The sequence below is a fragment of the Phaenicophaeus curvirostris genome, chromosome 2, assembly GCF_032191515.1.
Source record: "Phaenicophaeus curvirostris isolate KB17595 chromosome 2, BPBGC_Pcur_1.0, whole genome shotgun sequence".
Classification (NCBI taxonomy): Eukaryota; Metazoa; Chordata; class Aves; order Cuculiformes; family Cuculidae; genus Phaenicophaeus; species Phaenicophaeus curvirostris.
In genome coordinates, this window is record NC_091393.1 from 78,167,527 (window position 1) to 78,190,547 (window position 23,021).

Sequence of the window (23,021 nt, forward strand, 5' to 3'; positions counted from 1 at the left end):
AACTCAGCCTAAGAAAAATACTAGAAACAAAGACATATTTTAGACTATTACTTTAATCACATTTGGCATGTTTCTTTCATACACATATGCCAGCTTGCTGATGTTCTTATGTACTGAGTCTTGAGAAGTTTGTTTATAGCTCATAACTAAAGATATTTGATTAAACAAGACACGTCAGCCTCAAGAAATAAGTGAGTTCTAGATCCTGACAACAGCTGTCTCTTTGACAGTCCTTTAGTCTTCCTTATCCTTTTTCTCTTGGTTCAGAGCCTTCCATCTATTCTTTTCTGCGTGAAAAGTCTCCCTAGAATGATCCCTCACCAGCCACAGCAAACACTCCCCTGGAAATGCAATGCAGGTGAATTATTCAGCCCATATAAAACTCATGTCAGTCAGAGACTAAATGCACACCCAAAATCCCATCACAGGCTACAGAAACAATATCTATTCATCAGTGTACATGAAAGAGTTTCTCCTGTCTTCCATAGCTTCTAATCCATCGCAGAGATTGTGCCCTAAATACAGGAGCTCAGACTCCTGCACCTTTCCAGGAGATGTCTCTTCTATATAGCCAGAAGTCATCCTTATTAGACTCTCTGATACAATAGTTTCTCAACAGAGAAAGCAGAATGCTCTTTCTCCTTTTTTTTTTTTTCATCTTAAAGAGGCCAGTAATGCAACTTGACCTTTTCTTCCCAAGAAATAGGTGAAGACCTACCTGCTCCAGCTACCAGAGCTCAGCAGCAAAACTCCCAGTATTCCCACCAATGCAACTAACCCCTGCAATTGTGGAGAAGCCCTAGGTGCAGACAGAACAATTTTCACCTAACAAGGAGTGAAACACTATAAAATTTATCTGAATTACTGCAGTCAGAGAACGTGATTATTATCAGCATCACTGCCAAGTCAGGGGTGCTAATAACTTCGTAAATTCAGCAGTGGAGCTCTGTCTCAATATCCTTGTAGATCACTTTTTCTGCCCACACTTGCAGGTACTGAGTAATTAACACCTCTTTTCACCCCGCTGAAATACAGTTCAGACAAACAATGTGTCAGGCGGTACAATGAGGACTGTAAGAATCAGTATCCTGACTCAAATCAGAAGTTTGAACTGTGTCATGCCTATGGTATATCCAGCTTAGCATCTCATCTTTTCTAGTAGTCAATAAGGGAAACCAAACAAATAACTTAAAAGCTATGCAAACATACAGCGATAATTTCCTAGAATACCCTCTCTCTCAGCCTCTTAGTAATTTGTGGTTGCTCCAACATTCCTAGCTGAAGATACTGTCTGTGCATAAAGAGCTTTCTTTTGTCCATTTCTCCAATTGGTCTATAAATCGATGCAAAGATTTAGAAATTTCTGCAACCTGTAGGAAAGGGTTTCACAGCTTTTCAGAATCCCAAGTGCATTATATTGTTTATTCCAGACCTGTCACTTGCCAGTTTAATCTGTTGTCCTCTAAGACTTGTATTAGAAAAGACAAATAACAGAAGTGTCTTTCATTGTCTTAGATATCTTTATCATAGCAAGCCAGAGTAAATCTCTTCTGAGCTGAAGAGTAAAAAGGCTACTCAATCATTCTTTTTGCAAAAACTGCTCCACAAAAATATCCAAACTGCCCTTCTCCCTATTTTTTCCAGTTCCTCTTCCAGGACCAGAACAGCATAACAACATTGATAAAAGCACTGAAGTCTCTTAGCAGCTCAAGCTGAAACAAAACGAACTGTGGTACACAAACAGGAAATTGTGCTGGGTGCATTCTTAGCACTAAAGAAATTAACAATTTAATGTCACTGGATAATAATCTGCTGTACCTACAGAGCAATACAACTTTGTACCAACCAGAAAAGCTCACACAGCACTTCCCAGAGATGTCTGGTAGATTTACAGGGACTAGACTCTAAAGTTTTATTTCCTGAGCTAGGGAGTACAGGAAGACATGCTGGCAAATATAGAGATGTTTGTGGCATCAGCAAAAACTCTTCCTTCTGCCATTCTATTCCATTATACAGAAAAATAAATAAAACCATGAATGAATCATCACTTGACAGATCTCAGGAATTCACAAATCACAACCTTATTGATGACACAGTGAGTAAATTATCTATAGTTAATGACTACTACTATAGCTACTCATGGACTATGTGTGCTAAACACAGCAACCGTCTTTCAAGATTTATTGTCACTTTTCATCTCCATTGCAGTCACTTATTAGAAGCTTTTGCATTAAGAAAAGCAAGTTAACATGTTGCTGCTAACTGCATGACCTTAAAAGTAAGTCCTTAGGAGTAACTGTTTTTCAGAGGCAGTGCATCTTCATTTAACTGAATGTCATGGGAGAAAAAGTATGTCTGACTAACTATGGGAATTATCAGTGCAACTCACAGATACAGAAGACCATCACCCTGTTTTGAGTAATGGAGGTCTGGACAGTTGAAACTGGATTGTAATCTACAGAATGAGGGACTAGTTGTAATTCAGCCTAATGACACCAAATGTGAAATGGGTGATTGACAGCTGCAGTGCAGAACCTTTTTAGATTTAATGGCATTTGTTTGGTTGGTTTTCTGTCAATGCAGACTTAAATGCAGTCATGAAAAAATGATAAAGAAAAACCGTGATCAAGGAACTTAAGAATCTTTCTGCCAGGTTAATATGAGTAATTACAAATCTTGTAGCAGACAAAGTCTGTATGTTTTTCCCATATGAACCGTTTATAAGCAGTTTGTATTTTTCTCAATGAATAACTATGCCAGCGATTTTGGGTCATCTGAGCTTTCTGATTTTGCTAGATTAATTATTTTCACTACCAGAGCCGGAGGTTCAGTAGATGATGATATCAGTAGAATTTCTCCTAGTATGAATTTCATTAGTAATTCAGTATGACAGTTCAAAACAATAGGCAGAAAATAAGTGAAGATGATTTGGTTTGCCTGGATATATACTTGGAAAATCCCAAGCAGGACCATAAGCTAAGTGTAGTTATTTTTTGATAATTTCAGATGCCAGTATATCCATATCCCTCCCAAATGACTATTAAACTTGGCAAAAGGAAGGTAATATAAGTGATTACTATTTTTTTCAACTTTGTTAAAGCATGTAAACAAGTTTACAAAAGAGTTCGATGGTTTTGACTTTTGCTAATACTTGCTATTTGAGTACTGTTTTCATAGTCTTGGTAAAATGAAAACCCTAAATGAAGCTTTCCAGTGGGCTTACTCATGTGAGTCGGAGCTGACTCTTCCTGCTGCCTCATAACTCAGGGATATGATCGGTTCTCCATTCCACCCTTTTAGCACTACTTCACCATTGTTTATGGCTCAACATATGGGCACATAGTTTAATGGTTACCTGTTCAATAGCTCTACTGCAAACACTGTGTGTGATCACAGAGTAGTTCAAGCCAAAAATCCATGCCCCGTTTTTTTTGATGATAGAACAGTAACAGTAACCCAGTTCACATGGAAAGTGCCAAGGATCAATTTATTCATATTAGCTCAGAATCCCGAGTGGAAGATATAGTTAAAGTGCATGGAGTTGCTACTGCAGTGTCAGTATACTAATATACTGTCCCTGTAAGCTCTACACTTTAGGAAGATTTTGGCTTAAGTCATCAGTAACTTCTCATTTCCCTTTCCAATGAGTGATAGAGATGAATCACCTGTTAATGATAATTCCAAACACACTTAAAAGTGTAGGAGTTGGGAGTTTCATTTTTTACATGTAAGATAATACAAACCACGTACCCGCCAACAGCATTCCTAGTATAAACAACATTGAACTGCTGCAATGCAGCTGCTCTGCCATGGGAAACTTTCATAATTTTTTTTCAGCTGCTTCTTTTACCTTTCAACTCTCACAAAAGTTTTGGTGGTGAAGTCCTTTATATTTTCTTGATGATCAGTCATCTGTGTGTGTCCCCTACCCTCCACCTTTGCCATTGTCCAAGCCTTACACTCCAGTACTACGTGTTGATAGCCATTTTACCTTCATATTACACATCCTGTGAACCTTAAAGCAAATTCAGCACTTTTAGAGTCTATTTTATTTGGAGAGGTCTTTGAAATATCTGTTCCCTTTATGCACAGCTATCCACAAAAACAGATCTACTAGGGTGAGAAAACAGACAAATGGGAAAGAAGGAAAGAAATATTCTGCAAGAAGTGATACAATGTCTGTATGGCTATCAAAAAATACTGAGAAAGCCTGATTATATCAAGAATTGAGAGACAAGTTTGACTTAATTAGATTAGATTGACGGAATATTTGGAGAATGTCTGTTTATTAGAAAATGCAAAAGCTTGTTTTCTGTAAAAAAGTGCAAAGTTCCATATCAAAGCTCTTCACATGATAAAAATTTCAATTTTATTTTAAACAAAATACATGAACTTTCTAGGTGAAAATATTTTTTTTAAAAAAGCAAAGGAAGATGTTGCACAACAACCTTCCTCCAATATCTTTCACATGACCAGTGAACTAATTTAAGCAGAAGATATTTTCTACTGAAAAAAAAATGACTGGAAATTCTTCACCAGATGTCATTAAGTTATGTCTCTCCTTTTGCCAACACAGAGTAGTTACTCCCCTGAGTGTATCTTTCATCTTTGCTAGTCTATAAACACAACATAAACATCAGTATGCTTAGTCTTAAGACAAGTCTTACCTTCTTTACAAAAGCAGAAGTAAAAAGCTAGGTTTATGTCCATGGCAAAGAATTGAACTAACCATAGCCACACACACACATGCATCAACTTGATATAAACGTGTATTTGACGATTTAAAAAAAAAGGAATTACACAGGATAGAAAGGAATCAAAAAAGGGGTTTGCAATAACTTGTGGTGTTTTATTCAAACAGAAGGAAGATACTTTGTTTAAGTAGGACTCATTTAACATTTGAAAAATATTTATTGCTTCTGAAGTGGAAATGCAATTGTGAATTATCAGAGCATTTCATTTGAAATTACTATTTCCATTTCAGAAGTAACCTAATGTATAATATACAAAAGGTGGAAAAAATCCCCCAATTAAGCAAACTATAATCATGGAAGTTGTCCTCCGTTTTTCTTTGCAACCAAGTGTACGTTTTTTGCAAGTTTTACTGAGCGATGCGCAGATTGTTTCTTGAAGACCTACTCTGACTTTGAGACCAAGCCTTAATTACAAGGTTATGTTTCCTACATAATTTTATTTTTTTTCTGAGTTTGTCCTACAATAAATGAATATATATATATATATGTCACAGGAGCTGGTATTGCCATTCCTTTCCCTCGTCAAATGCCAGGATTTACTGGATATCAATAATAAAATGCACTTACTGCTATATAGTCTACACTTCATTTTTATTAATTTTTAATGGTGGTTAGAAATATTGATCTTAAAAAATATTTGTAATGATTGAATCCTTACTTTACTTTTTATTTTATCCTGCTTATTTCTTATATATTTGGCAAATGCCTCATATTCTAGCTACTAATATTAGTGATCTGCTAAATCATAGTTCATATTGTGTTTAGAATTCTGTCCATCTTAATCACATGTGGTACGGATGTTTCTGCTTCTTTGAATGACTAAAACACTTGAGAACGTGAATATTTGAATGTCACTAGTCAAACAAATCTTAGAAAATTATGAGAGTCACTAGAACTCAAGTGACCAACATCACTTAATGTCACCCAAAGCTTAGCATCTATCAACAGAATTGTAAGGAACCAACTTTTTCCTGGGCATCAACTTCCAGATGCCTACTGGTAAGCTCATATGCCCTTTTCTTATCGGAGGTAAGTATGATTTTATTACTTTATGCCCTATAAGCATTCAGCATTATTTGTTACTCTGTTGCAAGATGATCAAAAAAGAACTGTGTGTTGGCAAGGAACATGGTTTTATCTTATGCCTGGTAAGACTACAGAAATAAACTTCCCATAAATTTTTAGAAGAGCCCAACAATAAAAAGGTCCCAGAATATGTTACAGAATGAATGTATAGCCACCAGAGAGACTGTTTGGAAGCAAAGTAGAAATTATTCTGAGAATAACAATCTGAGATCCCATATTAATTCTTTCCAAACAGCTCTCCGACAATACTTTGCTTAAATGTCAGAGAGACTTTGAAAAATACAATCAGAAACAGGACTCCAAAGCTGTGTTCTTTTGTACTTAAATGTCTTTGCCACCCATGTCTAAAGACTCTGAAAACGTGGCATCTTGAAATACTGTGACAGATGAAACTGGCTTCTGAAGACAGACTTGATTTGCTGGAGACTAAGATTTGCTGCAAATGAAGTCTCAAGCTACTATTTGTCTTTTACCTAAGCCAACAAGACAAGACATATTTAGGAAGAACAGCTGGCTGCAGAGTTCATATTTGTTCTTTATGTACTTGTCAACCTAAAGAAAAATGAGAGGACAATTGTGAGAGAATACGAGTGTAACTATATCACACACTCAACTTGTAAGACTTTTTATTCAGGTTTTCCGAAAATACGCTTGATTTCCCCTTTGTGGAAAACTGCACTTTTGATGTATGCATTAAGCTCATCACAGTTCCATGATAAAAAAAATATAAGCTATCAAAAAAAGGCTTGAAAGCAATTCCTTAAAACGAACATGATTAGACTAACATAAAATAATTTTAAAAAAACCCTCTGCAAGTAATAGAAAGACAAAACACAGCCTAGAAAGACCTAATTCTCAGTTTGTTCTCTAGTATCTGGCAAGGTGGTATTGTAGGGCTCCGTATCTCTGATGGACTGTGTGTGTAACACCTACCCCAACTGGGTAGCAATTTTGGTTAGGTCACCACGGGATCTGCCTGTGAGTTAGGACTAACTACAGCAATATGGGAGTAGCAGGATCTGTCAAATGAGAGGACAAGATTAATGAGCCATGCTGGAAAGAACTGCAGCAGCTGCTCTTCAGCCTGAGGACATTATTTATTTTTAAATGTAAATCCTATAGTTGAGATAAGATGTAGCATAACTTCGATTTTTCCATTCAGTGATAGGACACTGATGCAGGATAGAAGTCATCATTGCACAGAAATTTACCTCATTTTCAACCTTCTTGCAGGAAGACAGATTTCTTCCTTTTTTTGGCACAATCTTAACTGCAAGGAAGTCTCCTGAGCCACAAACCCACAGGGTCATCACAGACCTCTGTTATGCTGGTCACAGAATTAGGCAGTTGTCAAATGGGGAAACATAACACAAAGATCGGCATAAAATGCGACTATTTGAGGTCCAGCACAGAAGGATGGAATCTTAGTCCATCAACTGCACTTTCTGGAAGAGAGGGTATGAAGATAAGAAGATTGATCTGTCATGTTCATGAGAGAAGGTCTCTCACATTAATTTGAAAGTTTGTTGCTAGGTTCTAGTAAGAATTGAGGAAAGGGTTGTAATTACTAAAGACTAACTCATCTGCTCAGTGATGAGTGTATTCATTGCTGAGGGAAAACAAATATATAGCATCCTCATTCTACTCCCTGGTACACAAATGTGAAAGAAAGATGGAGGAAAAAGAAACAAATGCACAAAGAGCTTGAATGATTTTTTCTGTGTGCATCAAAACTCTAGAACAGGTTATAAGTGACAAATAAGGCATCTCACAGCGGCACAAGAAGGAATTGGCTTCCTTCAGTGTGACTGAATATATGTATCATATCGTAAGCCCTTCTTTAGCTTAGTCTCACACTCCAGCTCAGAAGTAAGGACTGTACAAATATCTGGAGAGAGAGACACATGTTCTTAGTGGTATTACTGTCGATTCTTCTCTCTTCCTCCTTATCCTACCAAACTTTCTCCAGTCTTCCTACAAACATGAGCCTCTTTACCTTCAGTGCATTTGCTTTCATAAATATCCATTGTGTTGCTCCTCAAACCCTCTGCCAGTTATCTCCAGTTCATATGGAACTGCTGTCACCCACCTCTGGATTTGAAAGAAAATGTCATTTACGGAGGCACTTGCAATTTCTCCTCGCATCAGCTGGAGGACCATCAAATCCAGCCATGGTAGGGTGCTGGGAGACCATGGATAGGGGAAAGCTCAGTCTCTGGGATACTCCTGGCCACAATATGTAATGGTGAAGCCTCTAAATATACTCCTTCAACTCAAGAAGATATCACTGTCAAAATGTGTCTGGGGAACTTTGAACAGAAGATGTAACTGTGGTGATAGGAAAAGGTCACCCTGTCCTTGCAAAGTGTTCATAGCTTGGTGTACTACTTGGTCCCATGAAATGGATTAGAAAATACTTACACACCTCACAGTGATATTTATTAAGTGAATTGAGATTTAACAGGGAAAGCTGTAAGATATTTTGGTTATAGTCAGCCTGCAAAAAAACCTCTTGATCCTTTCCTCCATGACAATTTCTGGGACCTAACACATTTTTCTACTGAACATTTCCAGAGGAGATAAGTTATCTGACTTGACTACAGGGAGAAAGTGCAGTCAATGATTTGGAGAGCAAGGAATCAATGTTGTACCCTTATTTACAAACCAATATACAGTAAATAATTGCCAGCCACAGTGATAACATTCACTTACACTGGAGATAACTCATATAAAATGCCAACTAGCTATCAGTTTAAGAAACCAATAAAATTATCTCAGTCCAGATCAGTTATGTTCTATCGATAGTTTGGTCTTTTTCTATTTTAGCTTAGTACACTTGTTTCACATGCAAACTGTGCAGAGCTTTCTAGAGTATCCCATGTATTTACTTAGTTACAGGAAGAGTCACAAAGGGAAGAAGATCAAATGACTACTGAAATTATTGGGAAGGTTTTGATTTTTATCTCTGAGGAGACAGATATTTCTCATTGGCTGCTTTCAAACCAGACAGGGACTGCTGAGTGAGACATGACAGGCATTTCTTTCTACTTAACTTTTCCATTTGCCATTTGACTACTCATTGTTTTCATTCTGTACTGAAAGGGCAGATATATTTTTAAAGGCTGATAACAGAGAGATCTGATATAAATTCTGCTACAGTCAGTTTTTCCTGTCTAGCACACATAAGGTGCTGCCCTTTCACTGCTATCAAAACACATCCATCCTGCCACTGCAACAGAGTATGTGGCATGTTTAAGACAGCATGTTTTCCTTTCCTGTTCTTAATTTTTATCTTTATGATGTAACAAAAGAAGGATTAGTTAGTCTGACTGACTTGTATACTAAAGGTTTTCTGAAGAGCTTAGACAAGATGAGAGAATGGCCGAAGACTCTTTGCACATGGTGCCATTTCAAGATCCCTTGCTTCTCAGGTTGCCAAAGAAAAATTGCACCTCTAAATGTAGGAGAGGGAAAATTCGTTACTTCCTCACCAGTGTATTTCCTCCAATGTCACACGTCTGATCTGCAGTCCTTCTCCCAAGTAAGCCAACTCAAACTCTATTGTTTTAACTGGACAGTTGCAGCAATTTGTCTCAGTCCCACACATAAAGACTTCTGCTCAGCCCCGACTTTCCTTCTTTGGCTTCAGGGAAAAAGTCACACTGATAATTTTCTGGACCAGTGCCACAGACATGATTTCCAGTGATTTTAGTGCAACTTTATGTCTATTAAAACAGACAAGGTGCATTCATACATCATGTACTTTTTGTGATTTTATCCTTAATCCAGGTTTCTGTTCTGCTCAGAACTTATATTGGTATGCACAGGGATGCCGCAGCCCTACCTCTCACCTTCTGACTAACTGAGGTCCAGGATCCTGGATTTATTGCTGTTCCAGGGCCCTCTCCTTATCTCACCTCTTTCCCTAACACCACAATGATACCAGAATTAGAGAACAGTTACTTCCTGAGGAGCAGATAAGAGAAGAATCCTAAATACTTTGTTGCGCTGCTTGTACTACAGCTGCAGCCATCATCTTATGTCTACTCTACTCTCAGCATGTTTTCCATAGATGGAAAAATGTTTTCAAGAGCAAATGCTCAGAGGCCTTGATATGTCACAGTGCTCATTAGCAAGATGATCCTGGAATAATGTAACTTGGCCTAGTAAACTGACTTCCAGGTAAGGTTTGTGGGACAAAAGTTTTCTGGTCCTATGAATTGAAATGAAAGTGCTTACAATTTCCTTGGCCCAAACTGAGATTGAAAGTGTGTAAGCCTTCTAATGAGCTAGAAGTGTTTAGTTCCAGTTTGACTAACAGATTTTCTGGCCATTTACAAAAATGGGATTTGGTCATGGCCCTTTTTATTATCAACTTTCATATGATTTCTTTTCAGTTTTAATACAAAAACTGAAAAGAAAAAAAAGGATATCTTCCAGGAAAAAGTAAGATAGGATATTCTGGCAGTTTTGTCCATACAGTATTTTCAGTCAGGAATTAATAAAACTGACCATTTTTTAATTATGTTTTGTCTGATAAATCTATATTTTCCTAAGAAAAAAAAAACGTTTATCACTGCAAAAATCCCACTCAGCTCTGTCTTATATTCAGGTCAATAAGGATTCGGCATAGAACCAGCTCCTGACAGCACATCTCTTCCTTTTCTCCCATGTTTTCAAATCAGCATTTTTTTCTTACTGAAAAGATGTTTTCTGACTTCTGCTGTTGTTGCTCATTTTGTAGACCAAAGTTGACATCTTGGATTTGTCACAAATGTTTTATCATGAAGATGAGGATGTCATTAGAGACTCAGATCATGAGCAGGACAAAGAAAATGACAGGAAGAGAGAAAAATTGGAAAAGTTGTCACGCAAATATTTTGAAGTATGGAGACAACCACTGCTCCTAGGGAAGCAGAAATACTTCTAAATGACATGCCCTTTATACATAGGTTCCATGTGGTTTCATAGTGGGCCTTTCAATGACATATTTATGTCTGTTAATTTCATGTTAAGGTTTGGCAGCTGCCCACACAGAAAGTAATTTGAGTTCCTAGAAGCAGAAGTACTGCTTACGAGTTTCTGCCCTCCTGTGCATCCAAGGTGGATGTGGGCTGGGTAAAGAGTGACAGCTGGTCCCATCACTGAAGCAATGCATCATATTAGGTGATTTATAGATTTTATTATTATTCCAGTGCACTCGGATAAAACCTTGTCTTTTGTCATGAGTTTCAGTGGATGCCTGAAATCTATTCAGCACCATGAGAGTGCACACAGCCTCTGGACACCAGGGAAGTAAATACCAACACCTTGGTGAGATCCTTAGTCACAAGAATCAAAGCCTAAATGGTTAAGGCAAAGAAAAGACATAAAGGATGCAACAGTGGCCTATTTAGTGCTGGGCAATGGATTCCACAGTCCTTAGGACTGTTTTGAAGAAGCCACAAATGATTTTCTTCTGCCTTTCATAAGAAGTGTTATTGCTTTTCAGTCCAGCACCTAGAGGACAATTACTGCAACCCCTTGCTAGGGATTTAGAGTCCTTCTAAGTAACCTGAAGTATGTTCCTGATTGCTACTAGTTAAACCTTGCAATTTTGAATAAGCTTCCCATTTTGGTTTTTTGCCCACAAGGGCAAAAACTGTCATAAAAAAGGGGGGATCATCTGGCTTTAACAACACTACATTGCAAAGTTCAGTCAGTGGCCAGGGTCCTCTGCAAAGAGAGGGAGCAGGAGCACTTTAACAGAGATTGCCAGAGAATTGTCAGCTCAGGTCCACCTGAGCAACAGACAGAGTAGTGGCTGCAGGGCAAGGCTACATGTGTCATTTGTACTTCCCACTGGGAAAAATGATCAGTTATGTTCCAAACGTAAATATAAATTGGAAGCGCTTATGCCACGAAGAGTGGCATGAGGCAGAGAGGGCAGCAGAAATAGAGGCTCTGAGGATAGTTCACATTTCTCACCCTGCGTGGTGCAGCTGGTGCTGCCTGCTTGCTTGCCAGATACCAGGGGAGACTGAGCCCAGAGTTGCACTAAAGAGAACGGAGCTGTGCTGGGTGGAGTAGGACAGACATATCTCTGATCAGAGAGGTGATCTTTGCTGGGATTCATAGGATAAAATGGCTTGATTGAGCATAATGACTTTTTCTTCCTGCCTCCTAGCATTTCTGTTTATTTTTTATTGCATCCCATCACTCCCTGAAGATCAGTATCAGTTTCAGAGAAGCTCTGAAGCTCTGATTTGTGCTGCTGCATCAGGGCAGCTATGAACACAGCGCACACAAAAAGCACTCTGTTGTGCTCAAGTGGTGATCTGTAGGCAATGCAAACCAATTACCAACCCAGGGCAAGCTGTAAACAAGGGAACTGTAACCAGCCTAAAATACAGCAAGAGTAAAAGTAATTGTCTGTTTCTCTTCCTTCTCACCACAAGCTCAAATTGCTTTAGTGCAGACTCTGTGCACAGCAAGGTCCCAGAGAAAACTGACACTCTGCATGACAATGTTTCTTTTTTTGCTGAGGAATAGAAAATACCAGTGACAATTCTTATGGCGTCTGCTGGATTCATCCCTGGTGGATATTGTATAATAAAGTTAAAAAGCATCAATTATTTCATTAATTTTGACTTTGTAAACTTCAATAATGCTTACTGTTTGCCTCTCAAAGCCTGTCTCTTCTTGTTAGAAGAGCTATTCTGTCCTATTAATACCAAAGATGGGGAAGGTAAAATAAACCTTACTCTTCTTAACATTTCCATAATACTGCCCCAAATAGACTAGAGAAGCCCTTGCAAAAAAATTATTCTTGCTTTAACTTAATGTTGTTTATCTTCTTTGGGTAGGAAGGAGTTACCCCGTTCAAGAACCCTTCCTTGCAGACATTACCACAACTGCCTACTTTACATTTACAGTTTTCTGATCCATCATATTGGGACTTCTTGACTTATTCACTGATTTCTGCTGTCACTTTAGCTTCTTTTTTTTATTCAGTCATGCACTTGTTTCATGATGCAAAATTGTGCATGTGTCCATGTAAGTCAGGGAGAGACTCGGTTTCCATTTTGCTACATCTTGTCCTGTGCTGCCATTTAGACGCTTCCCCCACTCCCCCTCCCAAATTCTCAGTGTACTTAGTCTTGCGGAGAGCATATATGTCTGATGACATCAGACAGACATGACATAGCATATACATGCCGGTCTACCCCATTCCATGCATGTCCACCTTGCCAGTTCTGGCAATCAGTTCTGCCATCATCAGTAGCATCACCTTAACCAGAATGCCAGCCTTTGTGATAAAAAACACTGAAGTGGGTGCCCACTGTCCCTCCTCATCCTTCATTCCCGTCTCTTGTCTAGCTTTTCCTATGCCTTCAATTTTTTCACATGACATTTTCCCAGTTACCCACTCTTTTACTCTGTGTTTGTATAGAGCAGAGTTGATCTGTCCAGCAAAGTTCTTCCTTAGCCTTGCAGGACCTACTAATTCCTCCAGAAAGCTGAAATCACATTCACAACCTTGCTCTGTTGCTCAGGGTTAGTTTTTCTTCAATATTAGAAACCAAATTATTATCCTTTTTTCAAATCTCTTTCCTTTACTATCTAAAAGCTGCAATGAAAAAATCCCTACTGACAGTTAAAATAATATTCTTTTTGAACTGCATTTTCATACTGAGAGTAGCAGAAACCAAACTGAGATTCATTTTCTATATTAACAATCTTATATTGGCTAGCCTGAAAAGGAATATAAAGTTATACATTTCTCTGATGTTTTAAAAATATACAGCAACAGACTTTCTTGCCATCAGAGGCAACTGTTTTGTATGCATATCTATATATAGTTTATTTTATAGCTATGTAGTTGATGTGAAAAAAAATCAGGCACTTACCTTTGAGAAGTAACATTTATCCCAGATTTGTTAAAACAGTCTCAGACAGACACTTAGACCTTCTTTCTATGCCATGCATCCTTTGTTCAAAAGAAGATATAATCAGAAATATCCCAGTTGATCTTTAGCAAACCAAAATGCAGACTAGATTGTTTGTCAGATGCAGCTTGATTCAGTAAAGTCCAAGTGTGTGGATCCCTGAGACTCCTTTTCCAGTAATATCCAAAGCACAAAAAAGGAACAAAAAGACACCAAAAAAATTAAAAACCAAGAAAGAAGGAAAAAAAGTGAATAACTTGTCCTTTTCTTGTTTGATTTAAAAAACCCAGTCCTGGAGGACTAAGCAGCCTGCAGGCTTTTCAAGCATTCTGATCCTAGTGCATCCCAAGGTAACACATGCATTTTGTACGGTAAGTCTTCAAGTTCATACTAGCAAGTCCAGCTTCTGTGTACGTGTGTGTGTGTGTTGGCGAGGGGGGTTGAGTTGTTTCATGGTGGGGAGAAGAGAGACAGGGCGATACACACACACAGAGTCACGCAGAGATGGAAAAAGGAAAAACAGCGAACTGAAGTGATCTCACAAAGTGCTCTAGATGGCAGAGCCTGCACGGCTTGTGAGACAAGCAATGTGCACACACTAAAAAAAAAAAAAAATGAAAAGAGAGAGAAAAACCTGATAGAACTAGCAGGCAGCTTCAGGAATTTCTTCTTACTTCTTCTGACGATGCAACATGCAGCAAGTGTTTTGTGCTGCATAGGAATCCTTGCAGGCACGACTCAGCCAGACCCCTCACTTCTGAAGTAAACAAATTTATCGCACAGGAGAGGGGGAAAAAAAACAGAAACCAGAGGAAATAAGGGTACGAAAATAAGCTATTAAACAAGTAAGAGCATCAGGGAGGAAGATTGAGCAGGTGGGAGTTGATATGGAAAGAAGCATCCAAACTCCTGGTCCTAATACAGATTGGCTGTGTAATTATGTGGCAAAGCACTGCCTTCTAAGCCATTGCGTAATAATAGAAACCTAAGCTGTGTAGACAGAGCCTGACATGCTAAATCCTCAGGAGCCACACTTAACAGTTGTTGCTGGAAAGCGTGGCAGTTCTCTGGGGGCAGGGGAAGCTGAGGCAAAACTGAAGGGGAGAGAACTTTTGCTGCAAAATACGTGAGCTGCAAATGCAAATAAGTCTCATGTGGTGATGATGCCTGAGATGTTATAGTGGAAGTAATATAGATCTGTATCTATATTGGGAGAGACAGATAAATACAAAAACACTATCAGCTTCATTCATGCTACTCAATACTGGAAGAATTTCCCCTCACTCTATTTCAGTAATTTAAATGACAAAGAGAAGAGTGCATACAAAGGTTTTCTGTGTTAAGTGTTATTAGGAGTATTTCTAATGCTGGTGGTGAGAAGTAGTTCTCCCTTTGTACTGAGTGATATTGGATGTTCTAAATAAAACCTGAATTAAAAGAACTCAGGAGGATTGCTCAGCCTTTCCCATTTACCGGTGGCTTCCTCTCACTGGCCCTCCAGACATAGACACATATTTTCTCCTGCCTTCCTTGGTTGAAGAGGCTCCTAGGCAGAGGCAAGGAAACAATGAGCAGTGACTTTAGAGGACGCAAAACTCCAACTCATTTAAATTACCAGACACTAGTATCAATATATCAACAGACAAAACAGTTTATAATGCACATGGAAGGAATCAAAAACAAAGTATAATTGTGAGAATTTACCTAGAAATAGTGGCCCTGGCTCACAACTATGGGCCATCTAGTCCAGTATCCTACCTCTGGACAATGATCAGTGCTACAGATCTCCAATTAATTTGGATGAATTTGTGCATCTAGGGCTAGATGGCCAGAGCTAACCTGTTCACGGGTAAAGCTTCTCCTTAATCCCTGTTCTTTAAAGATTAGTTAATGCACTGTAAGCATGAGCAGGGGAACAGTCTGCCTCTGCACATTCAGATTAAACATGTAAGATGTGATTCTGAGGTCCTTTGTAGTTGGCATGAAGTACACCTCTTTTTAAGACATCCAGGATCTAAGGAGTAAAATTGTCTGATGCTTTGTAAACGTCCCGGTGTGAAAAAAGGGCGTGAGTTCAGAAAAAGCTGCAGTATTTCAGTCTGGAGAGTAAGAAGTATATTTTTATATGTCTTAATGTAGCTTAGTTACTCTCCTCACTCATTTACTCCTTACTCCTGGTGGAGACAACAGCTATGTTTCTAGAACTCATACAATGCAGGCAGGAGAACTAGGTCACCCAGATGAAATGTAGTTATTTGGCCTTTAGAAACTGAAAACAGACTGAACTGAAAACTTTCAAGACATTTTTTAAAATGACTGCATAGAACGACATATGCATTTTGGAGATGGGAGGTGAGCTCATGAAAAAGATTATGCTGCAAATTTCTGATCCTTTACGATTATCTTTGATCTATACCTGCTGTGTTCCTCAGTGACTCTCTCTGTAGCTCCAAGGTGAAGACTGCAAATGTCACATGTAAGGGAATTACACTGTGGTAAAACAGAGGAGGGAGTTCTGTGGACAGAGCAAGTGCATGTTTTGCATTGTATTCAGCTTTCCTCAGCTTTATGGGGAACAATGGTAAAGCGCCCTTCTTGGGAGGAAGACCAAGAGTTATGACACTCAGTAACCTTACTGGGCACTGAAATAAATGGAAGAAAGAGTTGAGAAAGTGGTAATTGCTGAACTAGGCATAAGAATCTTAAACAATGTCTTCATTTACTAGATGACTAAGACGTGAATTTAGCAAGTTAACCTTAAACATACCTCCTGGGAATCCTGGGTCAAGTGTGTTTGCTAGAAAATCAAATTGAATATCTAATAATTCCAGTGCCTTATAAAATATGTCAGTGCATCACAGAGGGAAAAGACATCTCTTAATGACATCAGGAACTAATAATAGACTCTGGGACTAGTGTTTCACAGTCTAATTTGAAAGTGAATTATTGCTTGCAATGTCAGAATTCAATGAACTCCAAAAATCTTCCAAAATTTTTTTGCCATTTACATTGTGACAGTGCTGATTGCCAAGAAAGAAAACAAAGATTATACAGCCTTGGCAAAAAGTTACCCCCAAATTATTTTCATCAGGCTGAGTTGTGGTGCATTCGCAATATGCTAGGCCAATGTGCTTTCTGTGAGCCCATTAAATTTAAATCATAGTTCTCTTAAGGTTCACCCAATAGCCTCTTCTTTCTACTAACCATCCTTAATATATATTGCTTCCCTCCTAATTAAGGAGCTTTTCAGTGAAGCAACCTCCTCCTTTCTTGGTTATTCTTGCAGGAAGAAAACTACCACTTCCATTCCTCTTTTTTGCTCAGTCCTCCCCTCTCCGCAACCCTGCCTTAGTCTATAGTCAGCCAGTATGATTGCTTTAGTCTTATTTCCACCATACAGAGAAATGCCATCACCATCCAAAGAGCCACAGGGGAAATCTTGCTCTGCCTAGGTAGTGATCACCTCATGGGCCTATAACACTTTCCCCTGGAAGGAACTGTCAAGGTTCAATGTCCTGCTCCAGACTTAGATCTAGAAAATACATGAGAAACCATGACTACAGATCACTAACTCCATGCTCACTGAACCTTTAAAACTACTGTACTGCTGAGTAGCTGAATCTTTCAGTATTGCAGCAATTCCAGCACCTCAACAACATGCACAATTTCTAAATACCCAACCCCAAGAAAATTTTGAAGTAGAATAGCACATCAAGACAAAAAGAAATTGAGATGCTTTAAAATCTCCAGGACAACTTTACCTGTCTCAAATGTCATTCTCCTAGCAGAAACGTACTGAAGCCTTTGGCCATCTGATTGACGATACAATTTAGTATGTACATGTAGGCACTGGCAATTTCCATTTCCTGCCCAACCCTTCCAAAGTGAATTAGTCAGCACTGGTCCACATGACTGTTTAATCAATGGCTGTCAATCAATCACACTGACTGAAGAACAGTTTAAAAAATATTTGTTCTGTGGCCCTACTTATGAAAATAGTTATCAGGTGCTGAACCCACTAACATTCAAACACTGGAGATTGGGAGAAAAATTATATTTTTTTTGGGTTCTGTTCATCTCAGCTCTTTATAAAGCATTGAATAGCTGTTTACATGTGTATATGCCAGTACAGAATATCCTTCTCACATTCTCCACCCACACATCTCTCTGCTTTTAAAAGCTGCTCTAGCCAATAGACAAACTGAATGTGTTTTCTTTTTCCTGCACCTTATCATGGGGAAATCCTATCCTTAAATTTCTGCACCCAGAGATCCAACAGAAAGCAGGCATTGTTTCACAGTGCAGTGGAAGAAAAGGATTCTTGAGGCTATAGGTGAGACAAAAGAAGCACAGAAGCTCCCTTTTGTAATGCACTGTTATAAAAAGCACAGAATAATATCACATAGAAACTATGAACATTAACTTCTTTAAAATACTCCAACAACTCCACAACAATCATTCATTGTCTGTCTTGTAACTGAATGCAGAAGAATTTCCATACATCAGGAAACAGTTCTTTCAGATCAGAGAATCAATTATGCATTCATAATCTACTCCATACTAAGCATTCATCTCACCTGGAATAACTAGGATGCTTATGCTAACCTGAAAAGAATCCACTGTAACTTTGTAGATGCCCTGAAAGAAGGTCAGCATTTTATTTTTATCCCATGATTATCATTCTTTCTAGGTTCTTCATTTACAAGCAGGGGAATCCTAATGTTTCTGTGTTGCATAATCACATGTCCAGCTCAATGAGTGAAATTTAATGTCCTTTGATTGATAGGTTAAGACCAGTAGGAATCATTATGGCCATCTCATTTGACCTTCAGCATAACCTCAGTTACAGAATTCTTCTCTGTGGTTCCTGTATGTATCATCATACTATTGGCTGATACAAGAAATATCCATCCCTTTGTTTAAAGATTTCAAGTGATGGATCATATATTCCCCACTTGCTTTACACGTTTGTCCAATTTTTAATTCCTTTAATTGTGACAAAAAGTCAGCATTTGATTTCATTGGTCAGAAGATTCTGGTTTATAATCAAAAACTTAAAGTACTAAGTATGAATTATAGCTGGATATCTCCTCATCAGAAAACTCAAAATGAGGAATAGCAGAAGTTTTTCCTAGATAAATTAATTTGTTCCAATAGGGGCTAAAGAGTGCTATTTGAGTCCAGTGCAATCTATTTACTCCACAAACAAACAAACTTCTTGTTTAATGACCATCTGTTTCAGCACAGTATTCATCAGAACAAAAAGACTACTACTTTGGCAATGCTTTCCTAATTCTTGTAATTTGATGGAAAGTACAGCATTAGCTCCCACAGTACACCTAGAGGCAGCAATACTCTGCCAGTAGCCCATCAGGAAGCAGGACCTCATCCTGGTGGGTTTGCAACCTCTGGCTTTGCTTCTTTCTGTGTGCAGAACACTGTCAGTCACCATAAAAATCCAGCGGGGGCAGCAGATGCTCCACATATAGTAATGCAATATAGTCATGGCACAAGAAGAGTGTAAGTAAGAGTCTTAATTTTATATTCTAACTTTCACCTTGCAGAATAAGGACACACAAATGTTTCACTATTGAAGGAGGAGATGTGGACTTGTCATGCAGCAGGGAGGCCCTACTTGGAGAAGATGTTGTTGGGCTGTGAGCTTCTGTTGCAATTCCACAGGCAACAGGAGAAATTTAAAGGAGGTCAGGCTCTCCACTGCCTGGACTGGGCCAAGCTGCAGTGACTGCCTTACTCAACCTACATTTGCACACCAGCTGAACCATTTGTCTGGATGCACTGTTACACGATACATATCTTGGTTTGCTTTCTAAATTGTCTAAATAAATAAAATTTGATTTAAAATTTTATTGTTCTAATGAAAAGCTATTTGGAGGGAAAGAAGGTTGTTTGAGGTTTCTTAACATCTAAGGATAAGGGAATCATTAGAGACGGAGGACAGGTAGCCCTTAGACAGGATTTGTGAACCAGGGATAATGTTGTGAAACCAGTCTTACACTAATCGTGTGAGAAGAAAGATACTCTGGCACATAGTGGACAAGAGCCCATATTTAGGACAAGGTCAATTGTTTAAGCTGTTTATGAACCATCCCGATGCTTTCAAGTTTGTATGCCTTAGCCACAGAAAGGAATGGTACGATTTTGTGTCTAAAGGAATAAAGGTACATAGGGAGGCAAGACTTTTGGATAGAGCCTTGTTTTGTATCAAAACTGAAGACATCACATAAATAAATTCAGTATTTTTTAACAGTTGCCATCTTATAGTGTGAAGGTGGCAAATAAATGCATCCATCAATAAACTTAATAATATGCATTGTAAATTGTGGGAAGAAAGTACCATTCAACCCCGTCACAAAGCACTTAGAAAGATTCTGTGGTCACAATTACCTGCAAGTTATTAGGCTTATCAAGGATGGAGACAGGCACTTAATCAGAAGAATCCTAGACCTCTGAAAGGAATTCAGATTGTATCACAAATTTCTGCAGTACACAGGTCAAAAGAAACAATACAGACAATATTTTTCTTAGTGAAACTTAAGCATGATCTAAAAAGTAATTTTTGTCTTCCTAAAACAAATTTTACATTACTTCAAAAAAATTATTCTGAGTGGAAAAGAAGAAAAGCAGCAATAATCCATGTAGAAAACCCACAAACTAGGTAGCATGAACTTGGGAACTGACTTGGAACCTGAGGGATATTTATAAGTTTGATGCAGAAAGGAATGGGAAGCAGAAAGCGGTTTTAAAGTCTCAGAAATTATGTCACCTCCTAGAAGGCAGCCTGTGACTTCTGCCTGCTATACTGGGCCCCAGCTGAGATTGAAGATGGGCCTCTTCTTGGCTCCCTCCCCTGCCTCCCAACCTCCTTCCAGAGCTCATGCCAATAAAGTGGGTGCATATAGAAAGGAGCGCTCAACTGTTCCTTCCTGGGTCTCTCTTGAGACCTTGGAAGCCTCTGCAAGGTGTGCAAGAGTGAGGTTCCTGCTCCCATTCATAATCCAGGTGGACACATCCAAAGAAAGGAAGAGGAGGAAATTTTGAGGTGCCACAAAGTAGCAGTGTCAGGATACTGAGTGGATTAGACTCATGTCTCAGCCATTGTTCTTATTTAGTTCCATCAGAGGAAAAGAAAAAGGAGAAAATTAGTCCATATCTTTTTACTTCTTACTTACTTACTCAATATCATCTGCCTTTCTTATTTACTCTATATCCTCTTAATTACTTCTTAATGTTAAGAGAAATCAAAGAGAAAATGGCATCTATTTTAAAAACATCAGTGAATATAAGACCTAACATAAATTATTTAAATTTAAGCTGTGATCAGAAAGAGGCACAGAAAGAACTACTTGACTGTGAGGAGCGGCAGGGGGCACAGAATAATTTCTGAAGTTTTGGGTTATCTCAAGCCTGAAATGAAGATAAGTCAATGTTTTAAGGACAATCACAATACAGAATATTTTGAGGTGGTTTCTACTGTTGTCTATGTTCTTAGCTTCCAAAAGGATGTGGGAACAGTGGTTCTTCAGTGGGACCTGGTATATCCAGGGTACATCACCATGTCTTCCCTCTGCTGCTATTCTACTCAGAGGCACTGCAGAAGACGGAGCACATAGTTGATAAGTATACACAAAGGAACATTTTCTCATGTATTAAAAACTTAAGCACCTATGACAAGGCCTGTGTGATTCATCTTAACGTTGTAGCACTCAATGTAAAAACTTCGGGGATTCAATTTTTACAGTAAGTTCACTCTATAGCAGTTGGACAAACTTTGCATGAGCTGCTACTTCTCCTCCTCAGCCTACTCCATCTCTCATGTTCACAGACACAACACAAGGAAGACAGTCTGTACTTCCTAGAGCATCAGAGTGAGTAAGGCTAATTGCATTTCTGTATTTCCTTATAAAATATTAAATATTCATAGCTATGTCAAATTAAATTATTTTCTTGTGCAGTTATTCTTTTCAGCTCATTGGGTCCTCCTCAGATGATACCTGCACTGCAACTATGTGATTGACCACTGGAGACTTCATCTTTATCTAACATTGTTCAATGCAAGCTCAGTTTCAGATCAGAATATAGGAAAAATACAAATTCAGAAGAACTTGATTACTGATCAACTGCTGTGTCATTACCACAGTTGTATTACAGGAGAAATGGAAAACTCCTTTGTGGTTACAAGCGTAACAAAGACATACAATAAGGCTTGGCAGTTGGTGCATTACTGAGTGAATAAATAATCTCTAGAAGTTAAAAGGAAATTATTCTGAAAGAGTTACAGAAATCTCTAAGAAACCAGGCACATAAACATACAAACTAGAATGAGAAATTCTTGCTTTCTTTTTGACAGATCTTCATTTTTCTGTACATAATATTGAACATGAGGCCATCAGAGTAGAAGCCTGAAATATTTCCACATTTCTTTTTTACCTGGAAATCATTGTCTCTGTAATTGGGCATAAAATGGGATACTAAGAACATATTGACAAGTACTGTACAGCTGGATAAAAAACTGTGGAATAGAATAACTATTTTCAGAATAATTAGGCAACTGAAAATCTTAAAGGTAGAGGACACTGGGCATTAGTAGATGAAATTTAATCAAGAGAAAATGCCTTGATATATGTAAGAAAAGGTGAAATTATATAACATGTACATACATAGACAGAGACACACACAAAGTTTGTGATAGCTGGAGAGCTGTCTTGGAAGATTGAGGTGGAGTCCTTCAAAGGCTGTGATACTCCACAGGTGATGGACTACATTCAGAACTAAGCCTTCCATGTCTACACATCTTATAAACCAAATGGGATGTCAGACAGATTAACTAATGTGTCCTGATAAAGAGAATCGGGGCCCTTTGATCACCACTTTGGTCCAAGCAGTCTCCCTAGCAGCAGAGAGCCTGTAGAACTGTGGGATGGTTGATGACCCAAGACCCCTGGGAAGCCTGTTTTAGCCATCCCTGGACTGCCCTTTAAATTAACAGATGCTTGATCAGGCCTCTAGTTGAGAGGACTTTACACAAAGCATACCTTTAAACTACATATCTATCACTACACTTTTTGCTGCTTTAACTTAAATGGAAGTAGATTTTCCTGCCTAGGAGCTGGCTACAGAAGCACTTACACCTGCTGCAAACAGATGCCATCAAGCTGACACCATCCAGCTTTACACATGGAGGAAGATGAGGGCTGAATGCACCCAGAAGCATTCCTGTCTCTATACCTTA

At 38.5% G+C, this 23,021-nt stretch overlaps 1 protein-coding gene across 1 annotated transcript in view; it reads right to left on the reverse strand.

Moving 5' to 3' along the window:
- Window positions 1-14,648, reverse strand: part of LRFN2 (leucine rich repeat and fibronectin type III domain containing 2) — a 158,391-nt gene extending 143,743 nt beyond the window's left edge. Inside the window, exons 1-2 of the mRNA XM_069852544.1 lie at window positions 14,443-14,648; window positions 13,730-13,809 (exon numbers count right to left, since the gene is read on the reverse strand). The gene's annotated coding sequence lies outside the window, so the exon portion shown is untranslated. The remainder of the gene's footprint in view (window positions 1-13,729; window positions 13,810-14,442) is intronic.
- Window positions 14,649-23,021: the final 8,373 nt, after the last annotated feature.